Source organism: Cryptomeria japonica, chromosome 4 (genome assembly GCF_030272615.1).
Source record: "Cryptomeria japonica chromosome 4, Sugi_1.0, whole genome shotgun sequence".
Classification (NCBI taxonomy): domain Eukaryota; kingdom Viridiplantae; phylum Streptophyta; class Pinopsida; order Cupressales; family Cupressaceae; genus Cryptomeria; species Cryptomeria japonica.
In genome coordinates this window covers 542,722,398-542,730,064 of record NC_081408.1, presented here as the reverse complement: position 1 = coordinate 542,730,064, position 7,667 = coordinate 542,722,398, and positions in this window count along the sequence as shown.

The following is a 7,667-nucleotide window of genomic DNA, read 5'->3' as shown; positions in this document are numbered from 1 at the left end:
GAAAAAAGAAAAATACAACCAATCACACAATGGACACTAGATATGATGTGGAAAACCCAAGAATGGAAAAACCATGAAGAATGTTGGATCTCAATAAAAACACTAGTTAAGGTAATTTTTACAAAGGGTGGTTCACTGCAAGAATGCTCACTATAGGTGGGCTCACTACCCAGAAAAAGGCTCACTGTCAAAGAAAGAGAGAAAGAAAGAAAGAATCCACCACTGAAACACAATCTACAACACAATCTGTTGGCATTGTATTGTCATTGATGTCAACCAATATAGCTTGGTATCGATATAGTAGGACAAATGGTATGGGAGAATAGTTGATATGGAGTCATTGATGTCAACTAGTATGGATAAAGTGACCACTAGTGAAGTGACATGTTGATGGTTGAAGAAGGAATAGTGATACAAACAGGTAATGTATGAATCCGGTATGAAAACATGGCATCAGAATTGATGAAGAGGAACAATGATGACATTTGTAAGAGAGAAAGATGTCTGAAAGAGAGCAAGATGTTGGGATGTTTATTGTGATGAAGAGACAGAATGCTACAGAAATTACATCAACACTAGAGGTGAAGTATGTGTAGGCCACCAATATGTTGTTGGATGTCAATCTGTAGGACTCCCACCAGATTAAGAGAAGTCTAACAGTGAGTGTGCCCAATCAAATCATGTGTGTCAGATTGAAGATGTATATGATCAATGTAAGCTAAGGCATGTTAGTGCAATGCCAAAAGCAGAATGAGATGACAATGATCCTCTCCCACCGGTAAGTGATAATATTGACTTATCTCCCAATATGCATGGAATGTAGCATATCTCTCTGAGATAAGACAAAAGAATTAAAGACAGGTGATTGAAGGCTCACACCAGATCAACCAGTGAAACACTAAGTTGCCTTAGGTGCATGAGATCAAAGATATGCACCAGATCAACCGGGTAGACATGATTAGTTGTTGGTATAGAGAAGGAAGGATATGTTTGTCACTTTGACAAACCAGTTGATAGGAGAACCGGTCAAATGATGAAGAAGGCAAGGTAGATAAGTTGCAGACAGAGAATGCAACCGGATTGAAGATGGAGTTTGTTGAAGATTGATGACATGGTGTCATCAAGGTGGTTGCTAGTAAGTATGTCCACCTATAAAGCTGACAAGGTGTAGAAGTGAAAGGCTCCCATCTATTGAAGATGTGCATGAGGTAGGTTGGTAAGTGTGCTGACTGGTTTAGGGGTTCCAACGAAAGAGAAGTAAAGTGCAAGGTTGAAGACAAACCGGTTAGGATATAACCAACAAGGTTTGTGAACCGGTAGATGAACTCAGTTGTGTGGTTGGTCGGTGATCTTGTCTGGACCGACATAGAAGACCTAGCCAAGGTGGATGCCCAAAAAGGTGCCATGTGAAGGTGAAGTGGAATGCATACACAAGTCAGTGTGGTGTGTTGGTGAGGTTGTTGGCGGTTGGTCCAACATTTAATGGTGACTGCAAATATCAAGGAATGGTGGCAGAAGATTGCATCTCGACATCAAGAAAACATCAGAGATTTAGGATAGACTAATCTAGCAGATTGAAGTGGATGAAGGAAACTATATCATGCACATGACCGACAAAATACAAAGCCAAAAATCATGCTACAAAAGGTTAAATATAGAAGACGTGAATCACAAGGTAAACAAAATAGCGATGCTCATTGATGGGATACAAATCATCTATCAAGGACATGAGATCTGATTGGATATGGTATGTCATGATGATCAGAGAAGGGATTTGATGCAGATTCAGTAAATGGTGAAAACCCTAGCACGCCAAAGTTCAAACTCACAATTAGGTGGGAAAGACTAGATATAAGAATGCAAACCAAAGATGTAAATAATGTTATTGCATAAGAGAGTGATGCTAGTGAAGAGATTTGATTAGTCAAGTGCTCAATGACAATCAAAGAAGAGACTGAGTGTGTGAGAGAGAACCGATTTGAAGAGTTCAACCGGCAAGAGTGAGGCAATCGATAGTCTACCATTAAGTCTGATAGAGGAGTACACCAGTGGTGACTGAACCGGCAGAGAAGAGCCACAAAAGTTTGTAGAGAAGATTGCAATGAAGAACTGGTAAATTGAGAACTGACAGTAATCAGATAGTAGACATCTGACTGTGTGGAGAAGACCATGGTGGCTAGCAGTAGTGTGACAAAGAGAAAATAGAACTAGCAAAGTGTAGAACTAGTAGAGAAGAAGAAGAGGTTGAACCGATATGGTTGTAGTAGAGAGTGAGTTGCAGTAGGAGACAAGGTTGCAGCAGTGAGAAGGTGAGCATAGAACCGACAGAGAATTGGAGAGAGAAGAACTGGTGAAGAGACTTGGATAAGAGTTACAAAGTTCTTTTATAACAAGGAGATTACTTTTGTATATAATATGATCTTGTAATCACTGAGCTGGAGCTTGGTGCAAGGGTTGGTGCTCCTTGGGTTGGTGCCCTAGAATCATGGGTTGGTGATCCTTGGATTGGTGCCCTAAAGCAGGAGTGATACTCCTTGGGTTGGTGCCCTAAATGTTGTAACTGAGGTTTTGATTGTGAGGCTAGATTGGAGCAGTAATCTCTAGCAGCATTTCTCACCGAGGTTTTTCCCATATTGGGTTTTCCTCGTACATTAGGTGGTATGAGATCTCCCTATTTATGTGTGTTTGTATTTGTGTTATCTTTCCATCTAACCAATATGTATGCTTTATGTTAGATCTGTTAACCGATATACACACATAGGATAGAAAAGGGTTAAATTTGGAAATCACTGATTCACCCCCCCCCCCCCCTCTCAATGGCATCTTGTGTTCAACACAATCTGCAAACAAGTCTGCTTCTAGTCCCTCAATACCAAAACACTCACACATATCACCAATAGTTAGATCTTTCCTTTCTAGTCTCGGATATCTCCAAAACCATGTCACACTTTTACTATATCTAACACAATCAGATCATCCTCATATATATACTATCTTCTGGGAAGAATAATATTCCAAGTCAGCCAAGACAGAGATCTAAAATAGGTCAATACTAAAAATTCTTGTGGTGGAAAGGAACAAGTAGTAGACCACACCACATCAATCAACATGCTACACTCATTACATATTCCAAACCTAAAAATCATGATACACATGCTACACCACAAGCCACTACACATCCTCAAATTTTGATCTTAATCAGGTTCCAATCACCATTGCATAAAGAAACAAGAATAAGAGTAGGACAAAGATACACGCTAATACCAATTATCAACACCATATCCAACAACTTAAAATATCCAGATCACCAACACATCTTCCAGAGCACCACAGGTTTCGAGAACACACATTTTGGATCACCATTATCAAAAACAACATATACATCAATGCCAACCAATATGTTGACATCAATGACAACCATGACAACCACTTAACAACATAATCTTATCCATAACAACCATATCTACAACAATCTCCTCCTTTGTGATTGATGGAAACATCCATCAACAACAAACACAAAACAATCTCTGGACATCAAAGTAGACATCTAAAACTCTCAATATCTCTCCCCCTTTGACTGTAACGACAAAGATAGTTATAACTCCACCTGAGAAACTCACTCCTGCTCCCCCTAAGAGGAAGCATCCAAGCATCCGTCCAGATAAAAATATGCAATCTTCTCACTGGACCAATGCACCTTCAAATGCACATTAGTTCAAATTGGAAAAGGCGTAATACCCCTAAATTTTGTCAAAGATACTCAAAAGTATCCTTGCATAATACCTTCGTGAAGATATTTGCAATCTACTCTTTTGTAGGTACATACTCAATCTTTACCTCATTATCCAACACCTTTTCCCTCAAGAAGTGATACATAATGGATATATGTTTTTTTTCTAGAATGTTGTACTGGATTTTTAGAGATGCTTATTGCACTAGTGTTATCACACATAATAGAGATAGGTTCACTGGATGTTACACCAATATACTTCAAAGTCTACTTAATCCATAAAGTCTATGTGCAACATGAAGATGTTGCAATGTATTCTACTTCAACTATAGATAAAGAGATATAATCTTGCTTCTTACTTGGCCAAGCCACTAACTGGGAGCCTAGAAATAATTCTCCACCACTTGTACTTTTCCTGTCATCAACACTTTTGGCCCAATCCGTATCAGTATAAGTTGTTAGAGTAAAATCAGAACTTCTAGGGTACCATAAACCAAATTAATTTGCTCCTTTTGGATATCTGAAGATTATTTTCATTTCCACAACATGAGACTCATTCAGTTCTTGCTAAAATCTAGCTACCGAACAAAATACATACATGATATCTGGCCTGGTAACAGTCAATATAATAATCCTCCAATCATTGATTTGTATTGACTTGCAACTGCTTTAGGGAACTTGTCATCTTTTTTTAACTTGCATTCGGTGGTCATAGGTGTACACACTAGTATGGAGTTCTCTAACCCAAACTTCTTCAACAATTCCTTAATTTATTTAGACTGAGAAATGAAAATTCCTTTATCATTCTAATTAACTTGCAAATCAAGGAAGAAATTTAACTCACCATTCATGGACATCTCAAATTCCTTTTGCCTCTCATTAGCAAATCTTCTACACATTCCTTCATTGGATCCAAAGATTATATCATTAACATACACTACAACAATTAGGATTTTACCTAAATCAGTTTTGAAATATAAATTGTTGTTAGCCAAACCCTTCTAAAAATCTTGATCAGTCAAGTACTTATCTATCCTTCCATACCAAGCTCTAGGAGCTTGTTTCTGTCCATACAAGACCTTCTTCAATCTACAAACAATGTTTGGATCATCTTTCATCTTGAATCCTTTTGGTTGTTCAATATAGACTTCTTTCAATTCTCCATTCAAGAATATTGATTTCACATCCATTTGATAAACCTTGAAATCCTTGAAAGTTGTAAAATCCAATTTTTTTTACCTGATTGCTTCCTTTAAGAAATTGGGGCATATGTCTCATCAAAATCAATGCCTTCAATCTGAGTATAACCTTTGCAAACCAACCTTTCTTTATTTCTCACAACCTTTCCATTTGCATCTAGCTTTTTTCGAAATACCCACTTAGTTCTAATCGCATTCTTGTTTTTCGGTGTCTCAACTAATGCCCATGTTTGATCCTTCTCAATCTAATCTAGTTCTTCTTTCATTGCCTTCATCTAATTTTGATTATTGAAAGCTTCTTCTATTTTTTTTGGTTTAGTCTCTGAAAGTAAGCATAACAAAACTTGTTCTTGAGCTTCTTTGCTTCTTGTGATGATTCCTTTGTTCTTGTCTCAAATAATCTGATCCACTGAGTGATTTTTCTGAACATATCTTGGGGTCTTAGATGTTGATATCGAAGCTTCCTGAGCTTCCTTTTCTCCTTCTCCTTCTCTAATCTTCTCTTATCTTTTTCTTCCATCCAATTCATTGAACTCATATCCTACCAATTTGTCACGCTTTAGAAGTATTTTCATCAATCTTCACATTTGCACTTTCAACAATCTTGTTTAGCCTTTTGTTGTAACATCGATATGCCTTGCTCCTTGTAGAATATTCTAGAAATAAGCCTTCATCAACTCTATTGTCAGACTTTCCAAGATTATCATCTATCTGAATGTAGCATTTGCTTCCAAATACCTTGAAATATTTCATTGTCGGAGTTCTACCATGCCACAGCTCATAGGATGTCTTCCCATGTCTTTTCTGATATAGAATTTTGTTAAGAGTGTAGACCACAGTATGAATTTCTTCTCTCCAATACATTTTTGAGAGTTATGCTCTTTTGATCATTGTTTTAGTTGATTCCTGAATTTTCCCATTCATCCTTTCTACTACACCATTCCGTTGAGGTGTTCTTGGGGCAGATAGCTATCTTGTAATACCATGTTTCTCACAAAAAAATTTAAACTCATCATAAGTAAATTCTCCTCCTTTGTCAGGCCTCAAACACTTAATTTTTCTATCAACTTCATTTTCAACTTCAGCCTTGAATATTTTGAATTTCTCTAAAGCTTTTGACTTTTCTCTCAAAAATGCAACCCATGAAATTCTAGAGTAATCACCTCTCACCTTGTATGCTTCTTGTTTTAGTCGAACCACATAGATCTATATGCACTAAATCCAACAATCTGGTGGATGAATGATCCTTTCCTCTATAGGTTTCTCTTGTCTTTTTTCCAACTTGACATTAATTTGCACATGTTCTTATCTTGTTTGGTAACTAGCTTAGTAAATCTCTTACTGCCCTTGATGAGATAATCTTCACCAGGTTGTCAAAATTGATATGACACATTCTCTAGTGCCAAAGCCAACTATCATTGATCTGAGATAACAAGCAATGCTTTGTAGCTCCTTCTAGTAGATATATGTTTCCACCAATCCTTTTTCCTACTACACTAACAATTTCGGATCCTTTCTGGATCTCACAACCATCATCTTGAAAGACAACATTGTAACCATTTTTGCCTATGTCCAACACTTAGAAAATTATGATGCAAACCCTTCATAGAATAAACATTGTGAGTATTATTCTTTCCATCAAAAGAAATAGAACCAATTCCCACAATTTATGATGTCTAATCATTCTCTGAACCTAACAGTACCACCATCATACTTATTAAGTTTCACAAACTTACTCTTGTCACTAGTCATCTGATTTGAACATCCACTATCAATCAACCATTCATTTCTATCTCTTCTAGCATGTAAGGTAGTAGCAACAGTCCTAGGGATATCAGTTTTTAGGAACATCTCTTTCTACCAAAAATAAGCAATCACCATCTTCATAATCTAATTCATCATTTGAAACAACATCATCTTTGACATAATAGGCTCTCTTATTTAATTTTCCTCTATGTTCTCTAGATTTTTGTCTTGAATTCTTTTCCAGACACCTAGTAGCAATATGACCAATCTTTCCACATCTAAAACATTTAAGAGTTAACATATCTTTATACTTACATCTTTGAGATCATCCTCAGATAATTTAAATGCAGACTCAATCTTAGGCATGTCTCTTCCAAATTTCCTTATCTCAAACGTTGATAGAGTTCCATACAACTTCTCTCTAGTGAACTTATTTAGATCATAGGTTTCTTCAATAGCTGATATCTTATCATTGTAGATTTATGGTAGGGACATCAAGATCTTATCAATTATATCATCATCTAACAAAGTTTCGCCAATTTCTCTAATCTCATTTACCACACTATCAACCTTCTAAAAATAGCTAGTTATGTCCTCTCCTTCTTCCATTTTCATATTTTAATATTTTCATATCTGTGCTTAGCTATTAGCTTCTTTTATAATTTCACTTTGTCATTCCCTTCATAAATATCTCTCAACTTAAAATGAATTATTGTGATGCAAAAAAATCACACACAATCAAAACCAGAAGCATTAACTATCAGATCTCTCAACTTTTCGCAGACCTCATAAGTAGTATTTAATGAAATAACCTTTGTCAATTTAGTCTTGGATAGAGAACTAAATATAGCACACATTTCCTTTTCATTCTCTTCATAAGCTTGAATCTCATCATGAGTGGTAAGACCATTGGCCAATTGAACATATTTAGTTTCCACTGCTTTCCATGTATTGCATCCCAAAGATATCAGATAGCTCCTCATATTCACTTT